General features: G+C 41.2%; 1 pseudogene; it reads left to right on the top strand.

Annotated features, from left to right (window-relative positions):
* Positions 1 to 13: 13 nt before the first annotated feature.
* On the top strand, positions 14 to 13,498 carry LOC144333223 (taste receptor type 2 member 19-like; annotated as a pseudogene).
* The last annotated feature ends 271 nt before the right edge of the window (positions 13,499 to 13,769 follow it).

The raw sequence follows: 13,769 nt of genomic DNA on the forward strand, positions 1-13,769 counted from the left end.
ACCTGGCGCTGGGATGCGGCCGGGACACACACCGCGCAGGCGCACACGGCCTCGCCCGCCGCCCCGCCCCCAGCGGAGCCGTGCGCCCAGGGCCCGCCCCCTGGCCAATGGGGAGCGAGCTGCACGGAGAGGGCGGGGCCTGGGGGAACAAAGGGAGGTTGGCGGCGCGGGGCGGCGCGGGGACCCGCGGGAGGATCAGACCCAAGAGCTGGCCGGATCCTGGCCTCGTAGAAGACCCAGCTCAACGTCCACTTGGAGTCTGCTCTACAGGACGCGCTCATCTCAAGCCTAGAACTCAGGCTTTTAGGTCAGAGAGCGAGAGACAGGCTTGCTTTACAAAAAGGGAAACTGAGGTCCAAGGAATAGAATTGCCTGCTGCCCGAAGTCACGTAGTCCCATTCACTCGTTCACCTTGTCATTCAGCAAACATTTGGAAGCACGTATGGTGGGCGTTAGGAGTGAAGTAGGGCCGGGCGCAGTTACTCGCGCCTGTAATCCCAGCACTTTGTGGGGCCGAGGCAGGTGGATCACTTGAGGCCAGGAGTTCGAAACCAGCCTGGCCAACAAGATGAAACCCCGTCTCTACTAAAAATACAAAAACTTAGCCGATCGTGGTGGCGCGTACCTGTGGTGCCAGCTACTGGGGAGGCTGAGGCAGGAGAATCATTTGAACCTGGGAGGTGGAGGTTGCAGTGAGCTGAGATTGTGCCACTGCATGCACTCCAGCCTGGGCAACAGAGTGAGACTCTGTCTCCAAAAAAAAAAATTAATAGATGGGAAGTAGAAGCGAACTTAGGCCTTCCCTGAAGGAGCTCGGCCAAGGAGTACCTGAAATGTCTCTGCATCTCTTTAAGGTCTGATAAAGGAACCAGGAGCGAGCACTAATCACTTCCCTTTCCTGCCTCAGAGCTTTCATGTGTTTGCTGTTCCCTGCCTGAAATGCCAAGTACCAATGGTATTTATTTGTTTATAGAAATGGGGTCTCCCTATGTTGCCCAGGCTGGTCTCAAACTCCTGGCCTCAAGCTATCCTCTCGTCTGAGCTTCCCAAAGTGTTGGGATTACAGGCATGATCCACTGTCCCCAGCCTTGATCGTCTTTAAAACCTCTTTCCTCATCTTATTTGAGCTTCCTGCATCATGTGACCCCACACCCTTGGTTTTCCTGTACCTCTATAGCGGCTCCTCTGTGGGTCCCAGGGACCCACCCCCTTCTCTGCCCAACTTGTATATGTCTGGGCTCAGGCCAAATGCCCTTCCATTTGCAGTGGGCACTGCTACAGGAAATCTCTTGCCCTTCCGGGCTTCACAAACCATCCACATGCTCTGCTGCCTGCCAGAGACATCCATCCCAGTCAGATGCCCAGCCCTGACCTTTCCCAAAGCCCCAGCTGGACACAGGGAAGCATCTGAAATTTTCTGCGGGCCAAAACAGAGTGCTTTATTAGTGCCCTAACCTGCTCATCCACATTCTTGTGATTCTCTGTAAACAGCCCCTTCATCCACCCAGCTGCTCAGGTGAAAATCTCAAATCCTCCTCCAGTCCTTCCTCCCCGAACCTCTCAGCAGCCCTCTGCCTTCCTAGGACGCTGAGCACCCCTCACTCCCAGCACCAGCTGGGGTGCTGTCTGAGTGGCTGCCTCCCATTCGGCATGAAGTGTGACCTCTCGCCCAGTGTGGTGGCTTACGCCTGTAGTCACAGCACTTTGGGAGGCTGAGGCGGGCAGATCGCTTGAGGCCAGGAGACTGGGACCAGCCCGGCCAATATGGTGAAACTAAAATACAACAATTAGCCAGGCATGGTAATGCCTATCATCCCAGCTACCCTACTCAGGAGGCTGAGGCAGGAAAATTACTTGAACCTGGGAGGCAGAGGTTGCAGTGAGCCAAGGTCACACCACTGCACTCCAGCCTGGGCAACAGAGCGAGACTCTGTCGCAAATTTAAAAAAAAAAAAAAAAAAAAAAAGCAAGAAGAAGAAGTGTGACCTCTCTAAGGCAAGGCCGTGTCCCACTCTGATTCACTTCCATGTGCAAAACAGGACCTGCACCCTGAAGGCACTCACTCAGGGAGGCTGCTGGGATGGGTGGATGCACAGTTAAGGTCTTCATGGTGGCTGGGGCTGACCCCATCCCCATCGCTCTTCCCACACACACCTGCACACTCATCACTCCCACACTCACACCCACCACTGAAAGCCTGGCCTCTAATCTGATTTGCCTAACAAGGTCCCCGGATGAACAACACAGGCTTCCCTACCTCTCCCCTGCTAGGGCCCCACCGTGTTCTGGGATGTACTCAGGGATCAGGAGAACAAAACCTCAGAGAGTGAAAGGACATTCCAGGGTGCAGGCCTCTGCATCCCCCTCCATGCCCTCACCCCTGCCTGACACACCCTCACCCCTGTACCTGGCCGGCTCCTACCAACCCTTAAAGTCTCACCAAGTTCAGTGGTGGCAGCCACACCCTAAAGTGACTGACCCCCCAATGACCTATGCCCTTGAATAGTCTTCCTGACCTTGGGTATGAGCAAAACCAGTGACTGGCTTCTAACCCACAGAGCCTGGCAAAAGCAATGGGATGTTACTGTCACAGTGCATCACCTTCGCACACTAGAGAGAGAGGTTCCGCCTGCAGGCGCTGCAGGAGATGCTGTGCTGAGAAAGGACCTTTGGAGGGGCCCCGTAGGCAAGGAAGCAAAAAGCTGGGCCCTTGCCAAGCGGGTCCGAGGAAATGAATTCTGCCAGTAACCTCAGTGGACCTGGAAATGGATTCTGCCCTGGTGGAGCCTCACATGAGGATGCAGCCCAGCTGCTTAGCGTGAGATCCCAAGCAGAGGACCTGCTAAAATGTGCTCAACTCCTATCTTGCCAAAATTGGCTTAAAGGTGTGTATTGTTTTAAGCTTCTAAGTGTTTAGTTATTGCCTATGAAAGTGTTAAAATATGAGACAATAACTTAGGTCCCCTCCCCATCACACACTCTTCTTTCTGGCATTCATCACAATTATACTTATTGATTTAAAATCTCCCTCTTGGCTGGGCACAGTGGCTCAGGAGTTCCCCACCAGCCTGGCCAACATGGTGAAACCCCATCTCTACTAAAAATACAAAAATTAGCTAGGCGTGGTGGTGCAATCCTGTAATCCCAGCTACTCGGAAGGCTGAGGCAGAATTGCTTGAATCCAAGAGGCAGAGGTTGCAGTAAGCCGAGATTACACCATTGCACTCCAGCCTGAGTGACAAGAACAAAACTCTGTCTCAAAAAAAAAAAAAAAAAAAAACATTGTCTCTTGCCACTGGCATGAAGGTCCCTGAGAAGAAAAATGGAAACTCTTGCTCATAACAGTGCCCCAAATGCCCAGCACGGTGTAGCTCTAGGGCAGTTGGTCGATGGTGGACGCTGCTGGTTGGAGGGCCCAGCTGGCCCTCCCAACTGCCTTCTCCCTGGTCACGTTCCATTATAGAGAACAGAATAGTTTCTTGCCTTTCCAGAGTCCCTCTTAGTGGGCATTGGCCAAGTGACATTGTCCTGCTCTGGGAGACGTAAGTGGAAGTTGGCTGAAAGGTTTCTAGCCGTGGTGTGCTGGGGCGATTTGAACCAGGACATGGGAGCTGACCGTCCATTGTTTGGGAATTCTGCAAGTTGGTTGTTCAACACCTTCAGTACCTAAAAATATTAAATAATATAAACTCGCAAATTAAAAAATGCATTAGACCAGATGCAGTGACCCACGTCTAACACATTGGAAGGCTGAGGCAGGAAGATCACTTGAGCCCAGGAGTTCAAGACCAGCTTAGGCAAAAAAGGAAGACCCTGTCTCTGCAAAGAATTTTAAAATTAGCTAGGCATGGTGGGGTGTGCGTGCAATCCTAGCCACTCAGGAGGCTGAGGTGGGGGCATCGCTTGAGCCCTCTGTGCAAGGCTCCAATGAGCTATGATAGTGCCACTGCACTCCAGCCTGGGTGACAGAGCCAGACCCTGTCTCAGAAATAAACATATTTTATATATTAATAAATTTATAATAAATGTATATTTATATATACATTTGTGTATTATAATTATATATTTAGACATAAATATATATTTTTTATTTTATTTATTTATGTATTTTGAGACGGAGTTTAACCCTCGTCACCCAGGCTGGAGTGCAATGACGCGATCTGGGCTCACTGCAACCTCCACCTCCAGGGTTCAAGTGATTTTCCTGCCTCAGCCTCCTGAGTAGCTGGGATTACAGGCACACACCACCATGCCTGGCTAATTTTGTATTTTTAGTAGAGATGGGGTTTCTCCATGTTGGTCAGGCTAGTCTCGAACTCCCGACCTCATTGATCTGCCCACCTTGGCCTCTCAAATTGCTGGGATTACAGGTGTGAGCCACCGTGCCCAGCCTATATTATATATTTATATATTATAATTATGTATATTAATTGTATATAATTATATATAAATATAAATATAAAAACTTTCCCTGCCTTCTCTTGTTTTTACCTACAGTCAGTCCCATGACTTCCAATACTATCTACATGTAATAATTTTAAATGTATATTTTATATATATATATATATTTTTTTTTTTAGACAGAGTCTCGCCCTGTCACCAGGCTGGAGTGCAATGGTGCAGTCTCAGCTCACTGCAACCTCTGACTCCCGGGTTCAAGCGATTCTCCTGCCTCAGCCTCCCAAGTAGCTGGGCTTATAGGCGTCCACCACCACATCCAGCTAATTTTTGTATTTTTAGTAGAGACATGGTTTTGTCATGTTGGCTAGGTTGGTTTCGAACTCCTGACCTTAATTGATCGCCTGCCTCGGCCTCTTAAAGCGCTGGGATTACAGGCGTGAGCCACTTTGGCCAAAATATTTTTCTGTTTCCAAACATTTTATATGAGAGGAAAGCAGAGAATAAATCATCTGACACTCTACTGTAAAAAAAAAAAAATCTTTGTACCTCTTTTCATCTTTCCTAAGTGTACATATTACCAAAATGTCTTTAGGTTGAGGTCCCCCCGTGAAAACTTTACAGGGTGTTGTGTCCTCAGCCACCCTCCTGTCTTTTCCTAGTCCTGGCATTTTAGAACTGTCTGGGGATGACCCAGGATACCCACTGTGGCCATGTCTATTGGAGGGTCTAGTGAGTATCAGCCCCGGGGTCATCTCATCACCAAGGACAGCCTGAGGTAGGGGGTAGAGTCTCTCAGGGGAGCAGCTGGATGCTCTTGGCCTTAGAGGAATCTCCTGGTATAGTTTCATCTAAAATGGTGACCCCTTAGGGTTATTAAAATTTTAGGACATTAAAATTAATGGACAATACAACATAATGTCGTTAAAGCTACATCATTAAAACTGTTCCTCCAGCCGGGGTTTTTATTCCTCGGAGACACGTTGATGGTCTGCCAATCGGATACTGATATTGAGAGGAAAAGGCAGAAATGATTTCTGCTCTCTAGATTGTCTCAGACTTGTGAAGAGAGAAAAACTGTCCCAAAGGACAAGGAAAACCCACCCCAGAGAGGATGTGCAAGAACCTGAATATGAAAATGCACTTAAGGCACACAGGAGGACAAAGAGCAGTGCCAGTGCCTCCTAGGTACTTTACTGAGTACTTTACTGAACAGGATGGGTGTCCCGAGGGATAGAATGGCCTGCCGTGACACTTAGAAAGGTCTGTGTTGGAGTCAGCACTGCCTCTCCCTGAGTTTGTTACCTTGAAAAGGCTTGTCCGCTTATTTGAGTTTCAGTTTTTCATTGACTGTAAGATACATTTTGTCAGTACAGCTTGAAAGATAAAAATACTATTTCCAAAGAGGCAAGGTAAAATGATGCATTTTATTTGCTAAAAGTTCATATTTATTTCTTCCCCAAAGTGAGTGTAGTAAGTTTTAAAGGTCTGTTCTTTTTAAGGGTAATTTCAAATGGAATTGTAGGGCTTAGCTTTGTAAATGCTACTGGTGAAATAAAAGTGTGATAGATAAATTGATGATTTACAAAGATTCACCAAAATGTCAGTTCCCCTCTAGTAGCATGGTGAAGAATTTATGACAGTAGACAGATCTGTATCCTCTTATCTGGATATCTGAGGGGTTTTTTTTTAGTTGTTGTTGTTGTTTTGGAGACGCTGTCTTGCTCTGTAGCCCAGCTGGAGTGCAGTGGCGCCATCTCTGCCTACTGCAACCTCCGCCTCCCAGATTCAAGTGATTCTCCTGTGTCAGCCTCCCGAGTAACTGGGATTATAGGCATCCACCACCACACCCAGCTAATTTTTGAATTTTTAGTAAACATGGGGTTTTAGGCCTGGCACGGTGGCTCATGCCTGTAATCCCAGCACTCTGGGAGGCCAAGGTGGGCGGATCACGAGGTCAGGAGTTCCAGACCAGCCTGGACAACATGGTGAAACCCTGTCTCTACTAAAAATACAAAAAAATTAGCTGAGTGTGGTGGCAGGCACCTGTAATCCCAGCTACTCGGGAGGCTGAGGCAAGAGAATTGCTTGAACCCAGTAGGTGGAGGTTGCAGTGAGCCAATATCTTGCCACTGCACCCCAGCCCAAGCGACAATGCGAGACTCTGTCTCAAAAAACAAACAAACAAACAAACAAACAAACCAACAAACAACAAAAAGACAGGGTTTTGCCATGTTGGCCAGGCTGGTCTCAACCTCCTGACCTCAGGTGATCGTCCGCCTCAGCCTCCCAAGATGGTGGGATTACAGGCATGAGCCACCACGCCCGGCCCACTCTATTTTCTTTTTATTCCCTAAATTTTAATATGTTTGAGTTTGTCTGTTCCTTTATCACTTTTTTCTTACATAAAAATTCTGCCTAATCCTTCGTGAAAAAAAAAATCTTCCTGTGACTTCTGAAAATGTTCTGGTATTATCTTTCATGGAGTCCTCTCTCTAATAGTGTACTTGACATCTTCATTTGGATGTCTGACAAGAACTTGAACTAACTTGTCTAAACCAAATTACTCATCTTTCCTTCCATCCCCAAATCTGTTTCTCCTACAGTCTTTCGTTTTGTTAATGAACACTTCAGACTTTCAGATGCTTAGACGAAAAACATAAACATTTTCTTTCACATCTCATCTCAGCAAATTTGAGAGACTGTGTCTTCAAAAACATACATAATCTAATCCCTTGTCATCACTTCTGCCATACCCATCTAAACTTCTCCATTTCTTGCCAGGATAATTGCCATCAACTCCTAATTATTTTTTCTAGTTCTTCACGTTCCCCCTGATGTATTCTCAAGGTAGCAGCCAGAGAGAGCCTGTTAAATGCAAATTTGATCATGCCATTCTTCTGCTCCAGATTTTTCAGTGGCTTCTCAACTCATTCAGAGTAAGGCCAAAATCCTTATGAAGTCCTATAATCATCTGAGTGATCTGATTTTGTCTGCCTGTCTGTCCTAAAATGCCTGGCTCCTCCCATGCGAGCAACATTGGCCTTTGTGTCACTTCTTGAATATGCCAAGCATTACTTCAGGGATTTCATACTTGTGTTCTTTCTTCTTGGAATGCTCTTTCTCAGATATCAACACTAAACGTTACCACTCCTCAAATATCACTAAATCACTAAGTCATTGAGGTCTCCAATACTGCCTTGTTTAAAGAGAAATCTCACTTCCCTCTGTAGTTTTTAATTTTTTTAGATTTTATTTTAGGTTCAGAGGTATATGTGCAGGTTTGCTATATAAATAAATTTCATGGCATGGGAACTTGGTGTATAGATTATTTCATCACTCGGGTGATAAGCAGAGTACCTGATAGGTGCTTTTTGATCCTCACCCCCTCCTGCCCTCTGTCTTCATGTAGGGCCTGTTGTCTGTAGTTCCCTTCTTTGTGTCCACATGTATTTAATGTTTAGCTCCCACTTACAAGTGAACATGTGGTACTTGGTTTTCTGTTTCTGTCTTACATTCCCACCAGCAGTATAAACGCACAACCTTGACAGAGTGTGTTTTTTGTTGTTGTTTTTGTTGTTTGTTGTTTTGTTTTTAGTAATAGCCATTCTGGGGGGTGTGAGAGGGTATCTCATTGTGGTTTTGATTTGCATTTCTTTAATGATTAATTCATATTGAGCATCTTTTCATATGCTTGTTGGCTGTGTGTATGTCTTCACGTGAAAATTGTCCATGTCCTTTATTCCCTTTTAAATGGGGGTGTTTGTTTTCTGCTTGCAAAATCAAGTTCCTTATAGAGTCTGGATATTAGGACTTTGTCAGATGCATAGTTAGCAAAATATTTTTGCCTATTCTTCAGGTTGTCTGTTTACTCTGTTGATAATTTCTTTTCTTGTGCAGAAGCTCTTTAGTTTAATTAAGTATTCCATTTGTCAGTTTCTGTTTTTGTTGCAACTGCTTTTGGCATCTTTGTCATGAACTGTTTGCCAGGTCCTATGTCCAGAATGGTATTTCCTAGGTTATTTTTCAGGTTTTTTTTTTCTTTTTACAGTTTTAGGTTTTACACTTTAGTATTTAATCCAGCTTGCTTTGATTTTTGTATATATATAATGAAGGTGTCCAGTTTCAGTCTTCTGCATGTGACTAGTCAGTTATCTCAGCATTATTTATTGAATAGGGAGTCTCTCCCCATTGCTTGTTTTTCTTAACTTTGTTGAAGATCAGATGGCTGTAGGTGGGTGGCATTATTTCTGGGCTCTCTATTCTGTTTCCTTGGTCTATGTGCCTGTTTTTGTAACAGTGCCATGCTGTTTTGGTTACTGTAGCCTTGTAGTATGGTTCAAAGTTAGATAATGTGCCTCCAGCTTTGTTCTTTTTCCTTGGGATTGCCATGGCTATTTGGGCCCTTTTTAAAATTCCGTATGAACTTTCAAATAGTTTTTTCTACTTTGGTGAAGAATGTTGTTGGTAGTTTGTCAGAGATAGCATTGAATCTATAAATTACTTTGGGCAGTATGGGCATTTTAGCAGTATTGATTCTTTCTATCCATGAGCTCGGAATGTTTTTCCATTTATTTGTGTCATATTTTATTTCTGTGAGCAATGTTTTGTAATATTCTTTGTAGAGATATTTCACCTCACTAGTCAGCTGTATTCCTATATATTGTTTTCCTTTGCAGCTATTGTGAAAGGGATTGCTTTCTTTATTTGTCTCTGCCTGGATGTTGTTGATATATAGGAATGCTACTAATTTTTGTACATTGACTTTGTTTCCGGAGAATTTGCTGAGTTTGTTTATAAGATCAAGGAGATTTTGGGCAGAGACTGTTGGGATTTCTAGGTATTGAATTATATTGTCTGCAAACAGGGATAGTTTGACTTCTTCTCTTCCTATTTAGATGACTTTTATGTCTTTCTCTTGCCTGATTGCTTTGGCCAGGACTTCCAGTGCTATTGATTAAGAGTGGTGAGAGAAGATATCCCTGTCTAGTTCCTATCTTCCAGGGGAATACTTCCAGTTTTGCTTATTCGATATGATGTGGCCGTGTTTGTCATAGGTGGCTCTTATTATTATGAAGTATATACTTTCCATTCCTAGTTTGTTGAAAGTTTTTAATATGAAGAGATGTTAAAATTATTGAAAACCTTTTCTGTGTCTATCAAGATGATAATGTGGTTTTTGTTCATTAGTTCTGCTTATGTGATGAATCACACTTATTGATCTGCATATGCTGAAACAACCTTGTATCTTAGTGATAAAGCCTAGTTGTTTATGGTGGATTAGCTTTTTGATGTGCTTCTGGATTCAGTTTGCTAGTATTTTGTTGAGTACTTTTTCATCTATGTTTATTAAGGATATTGGTTTGAAGTTTTCTTTTTTTTGTTGTGTCTCTGCAAAGTTTTGGTATTAGGGTGCTGCTGGCTTTATAGAATGAGTTAGGGAGGAGTCTCTTTTCCTCAATTTCTTAGAATAGGTTCTGTATAAATCGTACAGTGCTTTGTTATACATTTGGTAGAATTCAGCTGTGAATCTGTCTGGTCCTGGGCTTCTTTTGGTTGGCAGGCTTCACTTGGGTAATGAGGTGGTTTGGTTTGAAGGCTCAGAGCCCCATTTCTACATTATAAGCAAAATAAAAATTAATTCATGGATTACAAGGGTGTACCTGTAGTTGAGATACCATATTTTATTTATTGGAATGTCATTTTGAGATCCAGTGCTGTACATTGAATTTTCCTATAAGGAGATCTTGTGATTCTCAGGAATATTTACAAAAATGTTGGATATTTTAATGAAATGTCAAATATTTAGACATTAAGTAGACTTGAGAGTAACTTTAACAAAGGTCTAAGCATGAGAGATATGTTTGATATATTTTTATGGACTAAAAACCCTGAGAGAGAAAATAGGACTAATTTCACCAGGATGACCTCCTGGAAATTCATTTTCCATTTTGGAAATTATTTTTAAAATTCATTTTTTCTGGATAGGTGTACGTAGTGTGTGTGCCTGTCTATATGTGTATGTTTTATGAACTTGTTAACAATAATGTCATACAAAAGAACTGGTTAGCAGGAGTAAGATTTTAAGGTGTATTGGTCTTCCCATGGTTCCCAAGAAAACTTTCGATGATTTTGATTAAAAAGTTTGGATTCTGTCTATTTAAATCTAGCATAAAAATTGGTCATAGTGATGATCCTAGTAATGACTAATTTCCCTTTAATATTTAGATGTTTACTGTATGAACTATGTGGTACATTTTCCATAACTAACAGGTAAAGTTGCTGAACACAAATTATGGAGATGTGAAACGAGGAAAACATTGCAAAACACGAAAAGAATATGTCTTTATTTGCATGCTGGCAAACAAAAATTCAAGTTTCACTTCAACTTCAGTATGAATATTTCCAGTCTCTAACAAGAACAGACATTGAATAAATGAGTTAAGTTGAGCTGTTTGAAAATTAGAATGTTTTCCATAAATACATTATCGAATTCATCAATTAGCATAAATTTGTACTTTCTTGTTTGACACTGGTCACAATATTTGAAAGTAAAAAGAATGTTACTGCACATTCAGAAATCAGGTGCACATAAAATTTAAGGTCAGGATATTAAAGGAATCACAGCCAGTGTTGTTAAGCCTTCATTTTTTCTATCTTTTTGTCTGTTCAGACAAGATAACTTTTCTACCCATATTTTCCATTCTAGTAGTGGTTACGTTTGTTCTTGGAAATTTTGCTAATGACTTCATAGCATTGGTAAATTCCATTGAATGGGTCAACAGACAAAAGATCTCCTCTGCTGACCAAATTCTCACTGCTCTGGCAGTCTCCAGAGTTGGTTTGCTCTGGGTAATATTATTACTTTGGTATGCAACTGTTCTGAAGCCAGATTCATACAGTTTAGCAGTAAGAATTACTACTACTAATGCCTGGGCAGTAACCAACCATTTCAGCATCTGGGTTGCTACTAGCCTCGGCATATTTTATTTGCTCAAGATTGCCAATTTCTCCAACTTTATTTTTCTTCACCTAAAAAGGAGGATTAAGAGTATCATTCCAGTGATACTACTCGGGTCTTTGTTATTTTTGGTTTGTCATCTTGTTGTGGTAAACATGGATGGGAGTATGTGGACAAAAGAACATGATGGCAATATTGAGTTGGGAGATCAAATTGAGTGATCCAATGCACCTTTCAGATATGACTGTAACCACGCTTGCAAACTTAATAACCTTTATTCTTTCCCTGATATCTTTTCTGTTGTTAATTTGTTCTTCGAGTAAACATCTCAAGAAGATGCAGCTCCATGGCAGAGGATCTCCAGATCCCAACACCAAGGTCCACATAAAAGCTTTGCAAACTGTGATCTCCTTCCTCTTGTTACTTGCTATTTACATCAATTTGGAATCTTAGGAGGAGGCTGCAGAAAGAACCTGTCCTCCTGCTCTGCCAAACTACTGCAATTATATATCCTTCATTTCATTCATCCTAATTCGGGGAAGCAAGAAGCTAAAACAGACCTTTCTTTTGATTTTGTGTCAGAGTAGGTGCTGAGTAAAAGACCTGAAACTCTCAAATTTCTAGATTCACAAGTGGGACATCGTGTGTCTCCAAGAGAAAACAAACTGATGCTGTCTGGAGCATTTTATACTTTCTACTGGTTTTTCTGTATTGTATGTTTTTGAGTAATTTCCAAAAGTATATCTAGAAAAGTCTTTTACCTAAAGTTAGTCTAAAAAGTATCTATATATGCATGTGTGTGTGTATATGAAACACTGAAGAGAGAGTGACAATAACATAATCTTAATCATTTTTTACAAACTGCCAAATTATAGAAAATATAAGAAATTTTTCAGAATCATGAAGCCATGTGTATTTCACATATACATTTCATATTATCATATTTCATTTGAAAAATTTATAATCTCTACTTTTAATTGTTAAGAACTTGCAGCTTATTTCACAAAATCATTTCTCTTTTCCACTGTTATTTGTACCATACATAGGTACCATAGTGTGCTTAAACATGATTATTTTAACTTCTAGTTTTTTGAATGGTATGAGCATTCTATCCTAAATCAATAATGAGGTTTTATCCTTGGGGTAGTTTTTATTTCATAATGAATTCTAATTTTATGTTCAGTTTAAAGCAAACAATTATTGTTAGAACACTGTGCACAAAATAAAATTCAAGGATGACAAATATATTTGAAATACATTTTGTATATGTCTACCATAATCAGTACTGAGGAATATTAGATTTTATACAAGTATGTGAACAACTGAGAAAAAAGTCATATCTGTAATAGGGATGAAGAAAGAAACATAATACTGACCTCTTAAGTGCTGTTATAAGTCTCCATATACAGTCAGAAGAGTCATTTCTTTCAGTTTTTGAGGTAAAGAAAACCTTTTTGGAAATTGAGATCTGATACCAAATATTTCAATTTTTTTTCTTAAACCACTTCTGAGTTCCTGAATTGCCAATTATCTCCACTATCTTCCACATTTAACATTCTTTTTAAACATCACATAAATGAACTCAAATCTTTGTTACTTGAAAACATACTTAATGTAAAAATAGTATAGAAATTAGGAAAATCATTTGAATTATACATTCTGCAAATGTTAAAATGACATCTATGAAATCTATGTATTGATGATAGGAAATGACTTAAATATATGTTTTATTATAATGTAGTTGCAAATAATGCAACTATCCTTCGTTTCATTCATTCATCTTAATTCAGGGAAGCAAGAAGCTAAAACAGACCTTTCTTTTGATTTTGTGTCAGAGTAGGTGCTGAGTAAAAGACCTGAAACTCTCTCAAATCTCTAGATTCACAAGTGGGACATGGTGTGTCTCCAAGAGAACACAAAGTAAGAGAAAGTGTGTTGACATATTCAGTGATAGCAAGTTCTATTATAGGAAAAAGTATATAACATCATTAAACAAGTTAATTCTATAGACTGTGTCAATTCTTGGAGTTATGAAATTTTAACAATGTTATCTAAACCTTGAGGTAAATCATCTTATTTAGTTATTTATTTGTTTATCATATATCTTTCTTGGTACAATAAAAGCACCATAAAAGCAGAGATCATGTAGTTCTTGCTTACTGTTGACTCCCAGGACCTAAAAGATCGCATAAAAAATAGGTAGCCAAAAATATTTTGATGAACAAATAAATTAGTGAATACATGAATAAATTACATATATTGGGGTGGTGAACCAATGAAAATGAACCTCATCACAAAATCTACAGTTGCTTGAATTTTCCTGTTCTGGTTTCTGGTTGAGATGACAGGATTATCTAAGAAGAAGCATTTATCGGAGGAAAAGTGCGGCTATTCCATAATTGTAGGGGAA

This window comes from Macaca mulatta, chromosome 11 (genome assembly GCF_049350105.2).
Source record: "Macaca mulatta isolate MMU2019108-1 chromosome 11, T2T-MMU8v2.0, whole genome shotgun sequence".
Taxonomy (NCBI): Eukaryota; Metazoa; Chordata; class Mammalia; order Primates; family Cercopithecidae; genus Macaca; species Macaca mulatta.